This window comes from Prionailurus bengalensis, chromosome B3 (assembly GCF_016509475.1).
Source record: "Prionailurus bengalensis isolate Pbe53 chromosome B3, Fcat_Pben_1.1_paternal_pri, whole genome shotgun sequence".
Lineage (NCBI taxonomy): Eukaryota > Metazoa > Chordata > Mammalia > Carnivora > Felidae > Prionailurus > Prionailurus bengalensis.
In genome coordinates this window covers 1,674,515-1,694,615 of record NC_057355.1, presented here as the reverse complement: position 1 = coordinate 1,694,615, position 20,101 = coordinate 1,674,515, and the positions used below count along the sequence as shown (strand labels likewise).

At 43.6% G+C, this 20,101-nt stretch overlaps 1 protein-coding gene across 7 annotated transcripts in view; it reads right to left on the bottom strand.

Moving 5' to 3' along the window:
* ZFAND6 (zinc finger AN1-type containing 6) overlaps nt 1-20,101 on the bottom strand; it is a 72,783-nt gene that overhangs the window by 49,097 nt on the left and 3,585 nt on the right. For 2 of the 7 annotated variants that reach the window (XM_043553871.1, XM_043553869.1), the window contains exon 2: nt 17,030-17,121. The exons of 2 other annotated variants lie outside the window; for them this stretch is intronic. The gene's annotated coding sequence lies outside the window, so the exon portion shown is untranslated. Of the gene's footprint in view, nt 1-13,897; nt 14,052-17,029; nt 17,122-20,101 lie in introns of those variants that run through there. 3 more of the 7 variants (XM_043553874.1, XM_043553868.1, XM_043553870.1) reach the window with 3 other exon arrangements.

Sequence of the window (20,101 nt, the reverse complement as noted above, 5' to 3'; positions counted from 1 at the left end):
CTCTCTCAAAAAATAAACATTAAAAATTTTTTAAATAAATGAAATAAATAAACAAAGAGGGGCGGGCAGCGGGAGAAAGAAGAAACAAGAGTGTTAAGACTGGGGCTGACCAAGCTGAAGACCCAGTGGCGGGGAGAGGAGGGCGGGAGGGGTGGGGCTGCAGCCACAAGACCCCGCGCCCAGATAGAGACCTCATCAGCTGTTGAAGAGATGCAAAGTCACCCCACAAGGCGCAGCCACTCCTCCCTCGGAACCGGAAGAGCCACCCGCACAAGTGCTGGTGACAGGGAAGACAAAACGAACCCTCACACGCACTGCTGCTGGGACTGTAAAAACTGTCGTTTCTTACAAAGTTAAACTTGCAGTTCTCTTATGACCTGCAATTCGCCTTCCAGGTTTCTGCCCAAGAGAAACAAAAATGTCCGCCATCCAAAAAGTTGTACATAGATGTTCACAGCGGCAAGACGAGCCAAAAACTCATCATCGATCCAAATGTCCACGTTGGATCGTTGGCAACGATCCAAATGTCCACGAACCAGGACACAGATAAATATATACAACGTGGCCGGTATCTACACAATGAAAACTAACCAGCAATAAAAAAGGACAAGCCAAGAGCATTCAAAGGGGGAAAGGGCAGTCTTCTCAAAAAAGGTGGTGGGAAAGCTGGATATCCACAAGCAAAGGAATGAGGTTTGACACTTACACCATGTACAAAAACTAACTGAAATGAGTCAAACACCTAAACGTATAAACTATAAAACTCCTACGAGAAAACACAGGGCACAAGAGTGGACACTGGATGTGGCAATGATTTCTTGGATTTGACACCGAAAACAAAGGTAACAACAGATAATCTGAGTATCATCAAAGTTAAAAACTTTTGTCCAAAGGACACAATCAACAGAGTAAAAATAAAAAGGCACCCCACAGAATGGGACAAAATATGTACAAATGTGATTACTGAATAAGGGATAAATATCCAGAATATATAAGGAACTCCTAAAAGAACTTGAATAGACACCTCCCCAAAGATGACATACTCATCTAGGCCAATAAGCACGTGGAAAGATGCCCAGCATCACTGATCATTAGGAAACGCAAATCAAAACCACACTGAGATACCACTTCACGCCGTCTGGATGGCTATTTTCAAAAAGAGAAAAGTTTTGGTGAGGATGTGGAGAAATCAGAACCCTTGTGCGCCGGTGGTGGGAATGTAAAAAGGTACAGCCTCTGTCAAAGAGTGTGGCGGTTCCTCAGCAAGTTAAATCCAGAATTACTACATGACCCAGCCATCCCGCTTCTAGCATAGAAGCAAAAGCTGTGAAAGCAACACCTGGAAATTATTTGATCACCAACGTTTACGGCAGCATTACAGAAACAACCCAAATGTCTGCGGACAGACATGGTGAGACAAAGTGTGATCTATACACTCACCGTGAAATATTATTCTGTCTTTAACAGCAGTGAAATTTTCGTATGTGCTACAAGATGAATGAACCTTGCAGATTGCATGCTAAGTGAAATAAGCCAGATACAAAAAGGACAAATTCTGTATGATTCCGCTTATACAAAGGACTTCAGGGTGCCTGGTTGGCTCAGTTGGTGGAGCATCCAACTCTTAATCTTGGAATCGTGAGTTCAAGCCCCACCTTGGGCACCGAGAAGAAAGAGAGAGAGAGAGAGAGAGAGAGAGAGAGAGAGAGAAGAAAAGAAAGAACTTCACAAATTCTCAGAGACACAAAGAAAATAGCAGTTTTGGGGAGCAGACGGTGAGCTGCTGTTAAATGGGCACAGAGTTTCAAGATGGAAAAAGTTCTGGAGACACACAACAGTGATGGCTGCATACCAGCGTGCGTGCATTCACTTACAAGTGATTTAATGCATACATTTTATGCGTATTTTACCACAATAAAAAATAAGAAAAGAAAAAAGGACCAAGCTAATGGCAGCAGTCGAACTCAAAAGTCCACATTAAAATATGGGATTCCACGTACACGTTGGGAAAGAGCAAATCTACGGAAACAGACAGCAGGTATACTGGTTACCCAGGATCGGGATTGGGAACAGGACCCGTTTACAGACAGGCTTGAGGGATCTTTCTGGAGTGACAGACATGTTCTAAGTGGAGTGTGGTAGTAATCACACAACTGTGTGCATTTATCTAAAATTTCTGAATTGAACACTTATTAAATGGGTGAATTTTATGGCACGTAAATTATACCTCAATAAATAAAAACTTTATTTACCGAATTAGAACTTAAAAAAACGCACACGCCTTCTGGCGTGGGTGCAGATAAACTAGATTTGATACAAACTAACTCAGCTTTCTGGCGAGACTATACAGCAGTGCAGCTTTTCTCCAGAACAACAGGTTAAAAATGCTTCCAGTCTGACCCAAAATTCCACTTCTTTGGATTCATCCTAGGGACATAATCAGGCAGCACTGTTTCTAACAGGAAAAGTACTAATCGCAACGGGAAAAGAATAGGGGGCTGGCTCAAAAACCATGGTGCTTCATTTAACAGGGCACAGGACAGCCGTGAACCGTGATGCCGTCACTAGACTTCTGCACGCAGGTTACCGCCCGGGCTGTCTCCTTTCACGTTACACCTTTAGCAACCGACACGCTACCTAAGCACGCAGCAGACGTTCGTGTTTCATGTGACTGAAGATTACAAGGAAAGAGTTCACAATATGAAATTGTGATTCCTCAAAAAATTAAAAAAACATTTGCACGTGCACAGGAAAAAAAGCCTAGAAAGATATAAAAGCAAAATATCAACCTTCATCTCTAGGTAGCGAGATTAGGAGAGAAAAATTTTTTAGCCTATCCGTTTTCTAAATTTTTACCAATTAACATGTATCACATTGCTCAACTGGAAAACAACTTCAGAGGTGGAGCCATCTCAGGCAATAAGGTGTAAGGCTTGGTCTATGCAGTGGGTTGTTAAAGGTTTATGGAGACAAGTCAAGAGTGTTTTAAAATTTTTATGTATTTATTCAACAAAAATTAAGCACTTCCTATGTGCCAGCCACTGTTTGGGGACCCGAGATATAGGAATAAATAAAACAAACCCAAATCCCCGCATTCACAGAAGTGGTGGAAGGTCACCTGGATGCTTGAACGAGACCAAGTAGAGCTGAACCCCGGTGCCAGGACCCCCCGTAAACACGAGGGTGATGCCCGCAAGACAACGGACCCGCAAGCTCACCGGGTTTTTGCCTGGAAGAGTAACAATCCGCCAACAGCAAAGGGAGCGAGTGAACACAGACCTCGCGCCCCTTTGAGCTGCTCGGCGTGGAGGACAGCGCCAGCAGCCACCAACTGCGAGAACCGGTGGCCTCTGGGGAGAGCCAATCTGCAGCGAGGGCAGGCAAGAACAAAACACTCGTGAGGAGTTAAAGATCCTGTCCCCCAGAAGAGAGCCGTGGGGCACGGGGCGGAGGACACGGCACTTGGCATGGGAGTAAGACGGCATGGCAGGAACTGACTGACCTCAAAGTTCTTCACCAAGTTTAGGCGGTCTTTGGCTGAGGAGGTATTCTGAAGGTCAACGATGCAAGAGGAACCGTGACGTGGTCCTCAGGTGCTGGGCCAGTATGTCTCATTTATCTCTGTGTCCCCAGAGTCTAAAAGAGAGCCACGTCTGTGGGCTAATACAATCAAAAACCCTCAATGATTTGCAGAGAGCACCCTTAAACTTCAAAACTCAACGCAGCTCAGTAACTTGTTCCAAAAAAAATACCTCTGCCTGACTTCGTAATTTCTTTCAAGGGAACTTGATCGTCGGCTTTGCCAACATGGCTTTTTAACTAACACCTTAGTGACTTCTGACCTCTCTTTCAAACGCAAACCAGTCAGGTCCTTACTATTTCACACCCCGACCTTTTACGCAATGACACCTGGTTGAAGCCCTCGTCCTTCCCGCTTCTCTGCCAGTTATGCCTCGATCATCATGATAAGTCTCACTGCATCTCCTGTCTTCTTCCAGTAGCTACGCGTGTGCCATTCTCGCTTCTGCTGCCCGTGTTACTAACCAGTGAACCTGACCTCTGGGTACCTTAAATGACGGAGACTTGAACAGACTTTATTAAAGAGGGGCAGAGTGACCTCAGTTCAAACCGCAGTGGATTCCTGCTAGCTGTGTAACCTTGAACCCCTTACTGCCACAACTTTACTGCCGAAGTAAGCGCTAAGGCGAAGGCACGTGACCAGACCACTCTCCAGCTCGATAATCCATGGCTCCCCATCACCAACAGAACAGGCTCTGCTGGGCTCTTTCGCACCCATCTCTGCTTCATGGGGGTCTTGAAGCTCTCAGCTTCTCTGCTGTTAATTACCCTCTTGCACACGCTTTGCTCCCCAGCTACAAGGCCTACCCTATCCCATCCCTTGCACGCACTCTGGTTAACTTTTAGTATCTTCTTAACCTTAGTACAAGCACTTTTTCCCGTGTAAGGTCTGTCATTCTCTGCTCCTATTAAAACCTGATGTCGTTTCTCTTCATATCACTAAACATTTTAATCCTTTGTGTGTGTTTCCCCAAGAGATCATAAGTTCCTGGCATAGCACCCAGTAGGCGCTAAAGAAATTTGGGGGATACTGATCAAATATTTGTCAATGTGGGTACCACCACCAACAGCTCACAGGGCTAGAAATTTACAAATGACTAACTATGTAAAGAAGAAAACACAGTGCTCAGTACACCACCATTTTTATCTGCACCAGATCCACGTCAGAAGTTTTTGTAAAGGAAGATTAAGGAAGGTAGAGTGACTCATTAATAAGTTTGTACAAAAAAATTCTGATTTTTAGCTCACAGGAAACCAAAGAACCAGAAGACGTGAACTCCTCAGAAGGCAGGGAGAAGGCATGGTCCCGTTCTTACAAAGACCCTTGAGAGCTGGGACCCGACCAACGCCACCATCTGACACTCACTGGGACAGGAAGGAGCACTCCCTTTCACCTCTCCCAGGCAGTCATCTGAAAGTGACCCTGAGATCACAAACCCAAGGCTCACAAAGATTAGTAAAAAGTGACTCAGATAATTAACTCAAAACCATCCTGGCAGTCTCCCCACCTCGACTATCTTTTCCTCTCCAAGTAGATCTGAATGGCGAGATCACGCGCTGGTGTCAGACTTCCCAAATTGAACATAGGCTCTGCCACTTAATCAGCTGTTTGACTTTTTAAGTGGCCTGCACTCTTTACACCTCTGTATCATCATCTGTGAAACGGACAATAACAACACTCAGTTCATGATTCTGTTGTGAAGACTTGAAAAGTTCCTGTGGGAACAAAGGGAAACTTCCTTAAGCTGATGAAGAATCTCTATAAAAATCGTACAGGTAACACCACACTTGATGTGATCCCACAAAGACCAGAAACAAGGCAAGTGTGTCCCCTCTCGCCACTCCTTTTCAACATGGTGCTGAAGGTGCTAGCTAATGCAATAAGACAAGAGAAGGAAATAGAAGGTATGCAGATTACAAAGGAGGAAATAAAATTGCCTTTGTTCACAGATAGCGTGATTGCCTTTGCAGAAACTCTGAATCAACAACAAAAAACTTCTGAAACTAGTAAGTGATTACAGCAAAGTTGCAAGAGTAAGGTTAATATAAAAAGCCAACTGCTTTCCTATACACCACCAAAGCGGAATTTGAAATTAAAAATATAATACCATTTACATTAGCATCCAAAAAGTGGCATACTTGGATAGAATAAGACAAAATACGTATAAAATCTATGGGAGAGAAACTGCAAAACTCTGATAACAAAATCAAAGAAGAACTAAATAAATGGAGAGATAGTCCACGTTCATGGGCAGGAAGACTCAGTATTGTCCAGAGGTCAGTTCTTCCGAAATTGATCTATAGATGCAATGAAATCCCAACCAAAATCCCAGCTAGTTACTCTGTGGCTATCAACAAACCGATTCTCAAGTTTATATACGGAGGCAAAAGACTTATAACAGCCAATACAGGGGTGCCTGAGTGGCTCAGTCAGTTGAGCCTTGACTCTTTGATTCTGGCTCAGGTCATGATCATACGGTTCATCGGATCTAGCCCTGTGTCGGGCTCCGAGCTGACGGCGCAAAGCCTGCCTGGGATTCTCTCTCTCCCCCTCTCTGACTCTCCCCCACTTGTGCACACTCTCTTTTTTTAATGTTTATTTATTTTTGAAAGAGAGGGAGGGAGACCCAGAATCCAAAGCAGATTCCAAGCTCCAAGCTGTCAGCACAGAGCTGGATGCAGGCCGCAAACTCACGAACCATAAGATCATGACCTGAGCTGAAGTCGGACCCTCAACCGACTGAGCCACCCAGGCGCCCCTCTCTCTGAATAAATAAATAAAATAAAGTCATTAAAAAAAATAGCCAATACAATGCTGAAGGAGAACAGAGTTGAAGGGCTGATACTGCTCAACTTCAAGATTTAGTATGAAGTTACAGTAATCAAGACATGTCGTATTAGTGAAAGAACAAATAAATAGATCACTAGAACAGAACAGAGAACCCAGCAAAGGTGCATATAAATATAGCCAACTGATCTTTTTACAAAGGAGCGAAGGCAACACGATGAAGCAAAGACGGTCTTTTCAACAGATGATCCTGGAATAACTAGACTTCCACATGCAAAAAAAAATGAATCTAGACACACGCTTTACAACCCTTCCATAAAACAAATACAAAATGCATCACAGATCTACACGTAAAACCCAAAACTATAAAACTCCTAGAAGATAACAAAGGAGAAAATCACGTTGACCTTGGGAATGGCAATTACTGTTTAGATGCAACACCAAGGCCATGATCCTTGGAAGAGAGAATCGGTAAGATGGACATCATTAAAATTAAAAACTCCTACTCCGAGAAAGACAATGTCCGGAGAATGAGTAGACAAGCCACAGACTGTAGGAAAATATTTACAAAAGACACATCTGATAAAGAACTGATTCAAAATATACAAAACTTGGGGCACCTGGGTGGCTCAGTCAGCTGAGCGTCTGACTTTGGCTCAGGTCAGGATCTCACAGTTTGTGGGTTCGAGCCCCACATCAGGCTCTGTGCTGACAGCTCAGAGCCTGGAGCCTGCTTCCGATTCTGCGTCTCCCTCTCTCTCTGCCCCTCCCCTGCTCGTGCTCTGTCTCTCTCTCTCTCTCTCTCTCTCTCTCTCTCTCTGTCAAAAATACATAAGCATTTAAAAAAATTTTTTTTTAAATTATACAAAACTCTAAAAAGTGGGCCAAAGACCTTAACAGACAGCTCACCAAAGACACGGCAAGAAAGCGTATAAAAAGACATTTCACGTCATACATCAGGGAAATACAAATACAATGAGACAGCCCTACACACCCATGAGAATGGCAAAAATCTGGAACACTGACAACACAAAATGCTGGCAAGGATGTGGAGCAACCGGAACTCTCAACCCTCACTGATGGCAATGCAAAATGATACAGCCGCTTTGGAAGACAGGACGGTGGTTTCTTACAATACTAACTACTTCCTTTACAATCCAGCAACAACAGTCTTTGTATTTAACCAAAGGTGAACATGGGAGTTTTACGGTAGCTTTATTCCAGCTGTTAAAACTCTGAAGCAACTAAGATGTAGGTAAATGGGTTAATAAACTGCGGTCCATCCACACGATGGAATATTATTCAGGGCTAAAAAGAAATGAGCTATCAAGCCATGCAAAGACGTGGGGTAAACCGAAATGCCTATGACTGAGTGAAAAAAAACAATCTGAAAATACTACATACTGTGTGATTTCAACTATATGACATCTTAAAAAAGGCAAATCTGTGGAGATCATAAAAAGATCAGTGGTTGTCAGGGGCTGAGGAGGAGAGGATACGGATGAACAGAAGGACTACAGAAGATATTTAAGGCAGTGAAATACTCTGTATACTAACACACACACATCTCATCATGTTTGCCCAAACCTGCAGAATGTACACTACCAAGACTGAAGCCTGATGGGCTTTGGGTGGTTATGACGCATCAATGTAGATTCATCAATTGCTTAAATCTTTTTTTTAATGTTTATTTAGTTTTGAGGGAGACAGAGACAGAATGTGAGGGGGTTAGGGGCAGAGAGAGGGAGACACAGAATCCCAAACGGGCTCCAGGCTCTGAGCTGTCTCTCTCTCTCTCTCTCTCTCTCTCTCTCTCTCTCTCTCTCTCAAAAACAAAAGGTTAAAAAAATTCACAAAAGAGATACATATTATACATTTTAAGCGATTACCTAAAAAATTAAGAAAAATTGTTATGTATTCTATTCAGCAAAACTAAGTTCTACGTTTTCAAATTATGTTATTATTTAATCGTTACAATAGGTAACACTTAAAATCTATTAAGTAAACTATTAGCTTGCATGTTTATTATTTAAGAAAACAGCAAAAGATTATTTTGGATATTAAAATATGGCAAATTAAAACTTCTGAGAGTAGTATGGAATTTCCTGCCTCTAAAATATCTTAATGGCAGAAACAACACAACACAAAACAACCCACAAAAACTTCTGCTTTTATAATGGACAACTATGAATTTTAATTAAAAGTTTATAATTACATCAAGCCCCAACTACAGTTAGAGATTCGATCCGTTCAGAAACGGAGTATTTACCTACATTTCTAAAGTCCTACCCATTTGACCTTTTTCTTTCAACACCAGGTTGCTTTCAAAGCTACAGATGAAAAGGCACTTTTTTTTTTAATTGAATAAAAGTCCTCTTGCCTTAAAACATGTTGGAGGGGGTGGTAGAGATAAATAGAATGAAGGAAAATATTTGAAATGAAAATGATTCGAAATCAACTAGGTCTCAGTTTACCTCAATTCTCTTTCTAGGTCAAATTAGCTGCAGTATTTAACTTTTTTGAGGCCGTAACATCGGATGTGACACCTACTAGTCGGTGGCTTACTGGACCTGTGTTCACAAGTGGATGCTTCCTTCACCGGGTTGCGGAAATGAACAAGGTCTACATCGACAGCGATTTAAGGAGGTCGTTAGCGTTCCCAACAGCTCGGATAAGGTGCTGTTGCACTTGGTCTCATCTTCCTCTGACACAGCTTGGTCCCAAGCTTTTATTACATGTGAGGATTTCAATGGCTTTGAAATTCAAAACCAGCTGCTTTTGGAAAACTACCTGTATCTTTCGTATGCCTCGTTCTTTTATCTTCTTCTATCCTGGGGATGCTAAAGTGTCATATCTTTTTTGGAGCGTTCAAAAAAATTGTCAAAAATGTTTTTTTGAAAACCCTTAAAGCACTTTTAGACTCAGGCAACTGGTTTTGAGATGCCCTGGAAGGGGGAACTCCAAGTCGTTGGTGAGAGCACAAAATGAAGCGGCTGGGAAAGAAGGGGATGGAGAAGCAGGGGCCGGCTTGGGAAGGCTTGGCGGTTGAGAGAAAGGACTCTGGTCTGGCAAACCGGAGTTCAAAGTGTGCCAGCCGCCCACCAGCAGAGTCAACCTCGGACAAACACAAGTTAGCCTTTGCAAACTGTCTCACGTGTTGAATGAAGGTAACGCCACGTCTCCGAGTCGTTTGGGGACTACCTCAGAGAATGCTGAGCGCAGAATCAACCGGTATTATTATTCACCGGAGGCGGTTCACGAAGTTCAAAGAGCTAGGAGGACCACTAAAGAATTCTGAGAGGAGAAAACGGGGAAGAACGTACAGCAGAGCCGGAACTGGATGAAGATTAGGGAAGAGCCGGCTTTAGCGATGTAAATGAGAAGCCTCCGCGTGGCCTGAGCAAAGACAGTGAAGAGAAACCGTGGGCGGACTGAAATACAACGGATTTCAAACTGATAGGAGGGGCACCCGGCTGGCTCCCCTGCGGAGCCAGCCTCTCTAGATCTCTGAGTCCTGAGTTCGAGCCCCATGACGGGCGTAGAGATTACTTAAAAAAAAAATCTTTAAGAATAAATAAATGTATAAAACTGATAGGAAGTCAGGGCTCACTGGGGGTGAAGGAGAAGGAAGAATCAAAACAAAACCCAGCTTTTTTGCATACCATCCACCCTCTGGGACAGGGGGGAAGGGAGGGTTGTAAGATACTGCTGGGAGAGCTACAAAAAGCAGAAAGCAGCTAAAATGTAGGCTTGCCGAGTTTCATCTAGTTTTGGAAGACACATTTGTGAGCCGGATGAATACGGGTTTCAAGTGCAACCAAAAAATCTGGATTTGAGATACAGATCTCGGGACCGTTAATATATACAGTACAGGCGGTTAACTGAAGCTATGGTCCTGGAGGTCACCCAAGAAGTATAGCCTGGGAAGAATGTTAAGGTCAGAATCCTATTAAATTTTAGTATTTAATGGCTATAAAGAAGAAACATTTGCAAAAGGCAGAGATCGCAAACAGAAGCTGAGGCAATAATATCACTACACTCACGGGAAGAGTTTCAAGAAGGAAAAAGTTGTTAATGGTGCTAAATTTTATTGAGTAATTAAATACACACTCCACAAAAATCCACTGGTGGGGGAGGAAGGTGCTTGTATCAGGGACAAAATATAAAAGGTATAAAGAAAGATAGATCTGCTCCTTTTTGCCAGAAAGTTTCAAGTTCATTTTTTCTAATGACATCCAAACACAAAAATTCAGACTTAGTCCAACAGGTTCACAGATACATCAGTTAATAAGCACTTGCTGCAAAGTTATCAAGAAACAATTACTTCCTAAAACATTGACCCATTTTTTATAAAAAAGCCATAGAGGAAAACGCTGCAAAACTGCCACGTCCCCCATTACACAGAACAGGGAGGCCTTGTAGATGGATATAAGCCACTGGTTCTAGGTTCTTTCAAGTTTTACCAACTTACTGCCTATTAACATTGTTTCCTTGCGTCAGCAGAGGGAAAAAAAAATGCTGCATTCCCCCTGAATGGAGACTAACAATAGAAACTTTGAATGCAGTTATTAACCCCTCTAGATCACTTTCTTCCCCAACTGTTAAGGAATAAAATGGAGCTATCACTATTCTTATCTTGCCTCAACATTAGATCCTTTAAAGTTTTCTTCTCCCTCCAGGAAACTGGCTTCTACCTGTGAATGAAACCAACATACCGATGATCATCTGCCTCTCTGCCACGCATCTACCGTACTGGCCTCGGCCTGACACAACCAGGGAGGGGCAGACTTTTAGTATATTGGTTTCAGACCAAGAAAAAAATATCCGTGATCTAAGTATTTAAGCACTAACACAAACTTTAAATATTCAAGGGAAGCCCAAACAGTGGTTCTGCTCATGAGGTATTTATCTGTGTAAACTCTGACACGTCCACAAAATCTAAATGCGTAGAAAAATGCATTTCGTGGTAATTCTTTCACTAATTAAAACCGATGACTGAAGTTTTTTTCTTTTACTCAACTGTTAGGGAAACCCAAGTGTCTGGAAAACTGAAAACTCTTTACCCGTAACAAACAAAATGACACATTAAAAAAAGTTTTCCCCCCGAAACAAACACGATGACCAACACGGCGACATCAGACTAGCTCTGGAAGTTGGAGAGGCGATGTTATTGGCAGCTGAGACAGAAACTCACAGAAAATGAGTTAAATTATTTAAACTGCAGCTGAACTAGACTAAGATTATACGTGGTCAACTACTGTCGCGTCAGGGAGTGACGGCCTGCCTCCCATTTATCAATTAACTCAGTGTTTTTAGTCGTCTTGAGTTTTGCTGTCAAACAACTTTTCCACTTTAACCCAGAACATCGGTTAGCAAGTTCATAACCCCCACAGTCGCGGCCTCCCCGCTGCACACACACGGGCTGCCCAGGGCACAAGATCAGCAGCTGGTGCCCAACAAAGGGGGCTCCCCAAGACAGACGGGACCGGGGTCGAGAACGGCTGCGTGCGCACAGTCCTGGCATCGAACTGAAAAGCTACGAGACACCGGAAAGGCGCTCGCATGCCATCTCAGGCTGCAGACCGGCACGCGCCAGCTCCGTTTCTCTAGCCTCCCGGCAACCCGGAGGTGCACAGGCAGCGACAAAGGCTGTCCGCACCTGCGCAGAGGCAGCGGTGTGGGCGGCCCCCCAGCAGCCCCTCCGCAATGTCTGCGCACAGCTCCCGGGGGGAGAGCACCTCTTCTGCGTGCGCTTAGGGGACAGAGCGCCCACTGCAAGACCTGTGTCAGCGGCAGCCTGGTACTCACTGGCAGCGACACGCACGATACCCCACGACGATGTGACTGTTCACTTACGCAGGAAAAAACGTGCCCAGTTTTCTTCAGCTCATTTCAACGTCCAGACAGTGGACTTAGAGTCATCTACAACTTGGAAAATGGGACTTAAAGTAGGTTATCAGCTTAGGCAAAAGCTAATCACCGAACCAGAGGGCTTCAGAGGGGCACCCTAGCGGAGCGTTTAAGGGGCATTTCCCACTGGAGACATCGTGAGGCACATCCCGCCGGTGGCGGCATGAACTGGCACCACCTGCGTGTAGAAAGCAACGCGGCCACTGAAGTGTTCGTCGTATCCTTCCACCTAGGTAAACCCGCCGGGGATTCTTCCAAAAGAAAGATAATCTTGGGGTGGGACGCGGAAAGAGGACATCTTTTGAAACGTGCCAACAGAAGTCTGTTTAAGGCAGCACTGTTCCAAACGGTGAAAAAGTGGGAACGGTCTGCATGCAGCACAGGCAAAGGACTGGGTAAATTAAGGTCCCACTAAGCCCACAGAACGATAAAATTAAAATAACTTTACCGCATGGTACAGCTTCGTGAAAGAGAATGTAAAGCCGCACTAACTGACCAAGGTGGGGAAAGCCCAAGAACCCGGTGAAGCACAGAAGAGGGAACAGTAACAGCGCCACACAAGGCTCTGACGGGCGTTGTGGGCGACTTCTTCCGATTTTGCCATCCTTGTTCTGGGACGGCCGAAGCGATGCCAGAACAGGCAAGCACTGATTCAAACAGCTTTGCGGGACCGAAGGGGCAGCGAGGTCCTGCAAACGCAGTTAATTACGCTGGCCGCGACGCTGAGCGACGCTGAGCGACGCTGAGCCGGCTCGGCTGGGCTCCGCTCGGGCACTCGGCCGGCGATTATTCAAGTTCACTTTTACTCCCCGATTCCCAGATCAAAGGGCAGCAAGGTAAAGAAAACACTCCGGTACCCAAACCGCTGTAGTTATTTACCAGTAAAAAAGCGTCGACACACTCGCAGGTACTTCTTACAAAGTTTTGATCGCCTACTGTGGCCTTCGAAACTATCAATGCATCCATTTCCTGTTTCGAAAGGGCGTTTCTTACCTCTACCCTTCAAAGAAAGGAAGTTTGAATGAAGGAGAAGGCAGTTTTACCTCGTTCTACACGGAATGCACTCGAGGAGCTTTTGAAAAACAAAATCACGAGCCCACTAAATCTCCAAACTTACGCTACCCTGAAGGCGGCGGGGGGGGGGGGGGGGGGGGGGGGAGGGCGCCCCGGGGGCAAAGAAGGAACGCAAAGGGCTGGCACTTCAGTCCCTCGGACACCAGAAACGTGCGCCCACCGCAGGAGCCTCTCCCGGCACTCAGCACCCCAAGTTTACGGAAAACGACCCACCACACACCTCAAGATGTCATTTATAAAGCCGACAAGCGACTGCTCCCACGTCCAGCCCCAGAGAAAGCCTGTCGCCGGAGAGGACTTCGATCCCCACGATCTCAGTGACACTCGATTTCTGAACTGAAGATCACGATAAAACAAAGTCAAGTTTGATTCTCTCAACACCTATTTCCTGTGCAAACAGCCCTTTTGTTCTGCTTCCCTGCTTGATTTTAATGTTCGGTTTGCGTCAGAAAACAGCCACAGTGACAAAACCTAGCATACACAGCAGCACACAGGAGCAAGAGCGTAAAATAAAGGGTTATTAAAAGATCGGAACAGAAATCCTACCCACAAAACCTGCACAATTTTCTGTTTGCTTCCCCTCAGATTAACTTCACTTGAAGCTGTGCTCCGCCGCAACCAAGCCTGAGCCGCAAGCTCCTCCTCCTGCGCGGCTACTGGCCGAGGGCGGGACGCCCCGCCCCGCTGGCCAGGCCCGTCGCTGTGATTGGAGGCGGCGCACATCCGTCATCTTAAAGAACTTTTCCTTGCTAGCAGGTTCGGCCGCACACACTAAGACCCCCTGATAAGCTGGTTTCTTAAAGGAACAGGAGGTCGTGTTTCAGTTTTCCCATCACATCCTGTTTGCTTACTCTTTTGTCTGGGCAAAAAAATAAATACTCTACGTAACGGCAACGAAAACCTGACAGAAGCAGCTTTAATTTGCAGTTCAGTGACCAACTGTTTAAAATGCAATGCTTTTAGCCTAAATCATGTTGTATTTCTACAGAGCCACGAAGGTAAAGTTACACTTTATAAGACAGACTCCTTTTTCAATAGAGTTCACATTTTGCCTGAATTTTTTAAAGTGGCAACAGAAAATCCACTGCAAAATTTTGCTAAAAGGAACAAAACAGTGTTTCCTCTGGGACTTAAAAATGCGACGATTTCAGGCATGGAAAATATACAGCACTAAAATCCTAGCTGCAAAATATTTCTAAGTTACCAAATTCACTGATACTATGTTCTCAGCATCACAACAAAGTAAAAATTTTGGTGACATCAAACCCTGCCATCTCTACTTAAAAGGGAAGGGAAACACGGAGGCAGAAACACTATTTCCGTATTAGCAGGGTTAGCGGTCTGACCTGAGCACTCTGCCAGGGCCAACACGGAGCCACTGCAAGCCGACATCCACAAAAGGGAAAGGCAACCTGCTCCAAAGACACGTCCACATACAAAGTTCAGGAAGACTGAAGTTGCCTTATACTTAAAATTACGGTCGCCTTTTTAAAAAAGGTAGACCAAACTTTGCAGCCCCCTGGAGCATTCGTTCACTTAAAGGGGCAAGGGCGCGCCGAGGTGCAGCCAAAGGTAGGGTATATTCGCCCCGGAAAATGCGAAGTCACATTAGTGTTACCTCCAGAGACTCTACAGTCTCTACATAAGCACTCGGATTTTTCAACAAACAAAAAGACCGATCATGACTCTATACATTACTAAGTGTGCTATATTTTACTATCTTTACTTAAGTTAGAACTGCTTATGTTTTCGTTCCTTGGCCCATCAACTATTACTGTCACTAATCCTTACCTGACCGAATAGCATCATTCAACTTGTTCAGTGAAGTGTAATTTTCACCTCTACCAAAAATTTTAGCTGATTTATGAGAAAAACCAAAAGAGTAAGGCAAATTCAAGTGGTTCTTCTTAAAAATACTTTCAGTAAGTTTCCACAACAATTTTTTAAGTTAAACGTACGGTTTACAAAGCTCAGAATCTTGCAAGCGTCATTCCTCACAGAAAACCCATATACTACAACACAAAGCCAACAAACTTGTTTTGAATACAAAGAGAAGTCTGTATGAAACTGAAAATGCACATAATTGCAACTAGACATGAATATGGAATAATACCCTGCAGAAGCCCAAACAGCTGCATCATCTATTATGCCTTTTAAGTGGACAAATTGAAAGAGCCAATTCACAGAGGCCTAGTCCCAAGATCCTTTGCAAGGATTCACTGCTGTGAATGCTCAGTACTTCACGAGTCAAGTTCGGGTTTTCTTCCCACTGTGTGGACACTCTTGCAAAAGAACACTGGAAGCAGAAGAGGTACAGGAGCAGGTACGGAAAGGGTACATAAATTGAGTTACAGCATAAAACCTGGAAAAGAAAACGTTTTAGATGGCCACAGTTTGATAGGGTTATAGAAAAAGATGGCAAACATTTAAACCTTAAAATGTGGCAAGCATAAAATTAGTACACAGTTACAGGAACCAAAAAACCTTTGCTCTGACATCAATTTTTCACTTCAGAGTTAATTATTTGTATAAAATAGGCACCTATCACATACACTAAAATAATACCGGGACCCCTCTCGATCTGTAACCAATAAAGAGATACGGACTTAGTTATGCCGGATTGTTCGAAGATCTCTAGGACCCACTTGGAAGAACTTCATGGTGACAAATACCACTTTAGGTGGCTCACAGTTCAAAAATACGAGGATTTTGTTCCATTTCTCAATCAGTAGAAGAAAACAGCGAAACTAAGTAAAAGGAAAGCAGTACCACGACCGAGATGATTTGAAAACAGTATCGCTTCATAGGAACAAGAGGCCGGCGAAAGCTCCAAGGCTCCCTGATTGCATGTGACAATACCACGTTCTGAACACTGAGTGTTCAAAGGATACACAGTATATTCTTGGTGGGGGAGGAGCTCAGAAGCTTCCCCAAACCTATTAACCGACCAGAGTGTAGAAGATAACAAGCCAGAACAACCTGGTCCCATCTCACTTTAAAAACACCCTCCCTAAAGAGGAAGGGCCCAGATTAACTTTTGGTCTGGTACAGGGCAGGATAGGGTGAAAGCTTTCTTAGTATCTTAAAGGGCTTCGAATAGCTCAAACTATTCCTCTTACAACAGAAATTAATCCTTGGCATGATCCCTGGACACCAACAGGTGGGTTTATGCAGTAGTTGATAAAAGGGCCAGCTTGACATTCTCAGAGCATGACCGGGTCACTAAAGATATGGTCTGAAAACCACTATCTAATGGGGGAAAAATATATACACGTATACTTAAAGAAGTATTTCCCTGACAAATATGCACTGCTTACAAAGGTGAGGCCCGTATTTGAGTTTCCAACTCCTGATGTGTGTCTTCCGTCCATTAGAGGAAAACGACAAAAGGTGAGCCCTGGCAGCAAGGGAGTGGTAAAGGCCCCTTCAGCAAACTACTAATCTCAAAGGGAACATTAAGGATAGAAAAGCACAAAACAAGCTGAGGTGTCTTTCTAGAAGACAATAAATTGCCTTGTTTTAAATCTAATGGGATAAACAAGGTCACCAATAAATGTAAACAAAAAAGGAACAGGGATCACAGTATCAGGACCAAAGTATAAATAAAGGAAAAAGCAATCACACTACTCAACTCTTAAGACTGAATAACTGTAACGTTTCGTGTGCCAAATAACATACCACAGACGATCGAAGGAAACTGCTAGACACAGAAAAATGATGGAAAACAGACTGGCCGACTTGTAGCTTCCCTCTCTCCTTAGCAGCCTAAGCTAGAAAAAAATAAAAGATAAAAAGATAAATGATCCACACCAATTATTTAATGAGATTAATTTTTATATAGTTGTCAAAAAAAAAAGCTGTTTTTTTACAACAGGCATGGAAAAAATTTTTTAAATTATACTCACAGACAGCTAACAATTTTGAAATGCACAAGGTGAACAGGTAACATCCTCGGATGACTATAAAGTAATGTTCAAAGTCAATACGAAGGTTATTAACTCATCAAACATTCTGAACCCCTACTACACACTGGGCACCACGAGCTGCTGTGGACGCCACCACAAACTGTCCCGCCCCTGGAGAGACTCAGGGTCCAGAGTCAGCTCTGTTGTCCAACAGGGATGTGACAGGAGCCACAGCAATTTTCGGCTTTCCGGGAGTCACGTTAAGACATTAAAATAGTTCAATTAACTGTCGTCATATATTTTACTTAACACAAACCACATGAAATGGCATTACTTTGATAAGTAATCATTTTTAAAACTGAGGTTGCCTTTTTCTTTTTTTGTACTGCAAATCAAGTTCACATTTCATACTTACAGACCAACTCGGACTTGCCATATTTCAACAACCAGTAGCTACTTAAATTTCTGTCTCTGCTGTCCACACTAGCCACGTGTGCCTGCGAGGCAACTGGTATGTTACTAGTAGACTGAGGAACTGAATGTTTACTATTACTTAATTGTACTTAATTTAAATAGCCACAAGTGGCTATGTACCAGATTGGAAACAACAGCTCCAGCGGAAGAAACAGACACGAAATAAGACAAATCACACACACTTAATGAATTGCAATTATTACAAATGTTTGCAGAGGAAATGTCCGATATGAAATGAGTAAATACAGCCAGCGGAAGGACTACACCTCTTTTGGCACCTTTAAGGAAGGAGCTTCAAGGAACTCACAATTAAGCAAAAAGGCACAGCCTATGCAAAGGTCTTGAGTGGAGGAAAACTGAAAACACGGTAGAAATCATGAAGGAGAGAAGCAAGGGGTGAGATAATCTAACTTGTAGGAGGCTGACTCGGGTCCCAGAAAGCAGACAGGACAGGAAGGCGGGGAGCGGAAGCAGCCCTGTCTAGGACACAATGTGAGTCCCCCAAAGTAGCCCCCGGCAGCCCCACTGCCCGCTCAGCAAACTGCAGTCATGCCAACCTTCCGTCAAACCCTAATCAGGTCAAGCTCTGCGGCCCTCCTTGGGCCAGCGGCTCTCTGTGCTTGGAAGCCTCCCCCAGCTCTTTCTGGATCTTAGAACTCTGCGTCACAGTTCCGAATTCTCCACGGCACAAGCTTTGGGCTCAAAACTATTTATTTACAAGGCCACTCTTACCAGACAATTTTGCCAGAGACATTCAGTGTGCCGCCGTTATTGTTATTATATTATTATTTTCATGTTCTGGAAGATTGGGGAAGCTAAAGAAAACTCCCCAAACAAACCTTGGTACCACATCGGGCTTAAATGTGACATCCTCACAAACACGTTCTCAGGACATCCAATTAGCACCTTCCAATCTCTAGCAGCACACCCAATTTCTTTCCTTCCTAGTACTTGCCAAAGTCCAAAAATTCTTTATTCATTGGTTTGTCGACAGCCTCGCTTTCCCAAAGACCGTGAACTCTGAAAGCAGAGGCCCCGGACAGTTCACGGCGGCAGCCTCAGTACCACGCACCCCCCACCCCACCCCACCCCACCCCACCCCACCCCCAGCACGGAGCACCTGCCAGGAAGACTGGTAAGTAAATATTTCTATCTGTCACGTGTCAGGATGTAAGGATCACAGCTAAAGCCCTGCTCAAAGGAGAATTTAACAGCATTAAACTTTTTTATTATTACACAACACAAACCATTAAGCGTAGAAATAGATTTTACGTTTTTAACGTAAAAATTCAACCCCCCCTCAAAAAGTGAAGACCCTGAGGAATCAACTAAAAATCCCAAGGACAAAGCAACAGCCAAAAACTGGGGGAGGAAAAGGGAGGGAGACTTACAGCAACAAAATAAAAATACATTATTATGCCCAATTACTAAAACAATGCGTGCCAGTATCAAGTCCTTCATATTAAACAGAAGCTAAAAAGAAGCAAGTATATATATATATATATATGCTTTCAGTATACGATAAAAGCTTTATTTCAAGGCAACGAGAAAAAGATTTTTGTTAATGGGGCTAAAACAACTAATTATCGAGGAAAAATAAGGGAGGTTATTTCACTTCACATATTACGTCAAAACAAGCCCCGGGTGAATAGAGAGAGGTAGATGTGAAAATGAAACCACAAAAGAACTAGAAGAAAACAGTTATCTGGACAAGAGAATCCATTAAGTACAAAAGTAAAGGAGAAGCCATAAAATTTCTTAAAAGGTAAAAACTCAAGTTTAAAAAAAAAAACAAAACACCGTAAGCAAATAGAAGGGAAATGAAGAACCAGGGAAAAGAAGTTCAGCGTGTGACAAAACGCTGCTATCCTAAATCTATAAAAGAATAAAAAGGCATCGCAATGATAGAACACCACCCCAAATGAGTAAAAGACAAATTAGACGAAACAATACCCACCACTCCATTCACCATCATAATTAATCTAAGAACTACATCATGAATCTTATGAAAAGGGAAGGCACGAAAGAAAATCAAGTGTTGGTAAGGATATGGAGAAGACGTGTATTGTCTCACATTTTTTGGTAAACTTTATACTGGTTTGGCCAACTGTGTATTATAATGCTAGTTAAATTTTTAAAGTAAGACTTGGCAATATTTCTAAAAAGACAAAAAATGTTCACTTGCTTTGACTCTGTAAGACAGATCGAATCCTAAAGAAAGATGTAGCTCTTAAGAGCGTCTTCACCACAGGGTGACGGTGACAAAAAGATAAAGCAACAAGTCACACCCAGCAGGTGAGGAACCACAGGAGGATGGAAATGGCTTGTGCCCTGGCAGAACCCTGTCACTACCTGTGGCTCTAACTTCTGC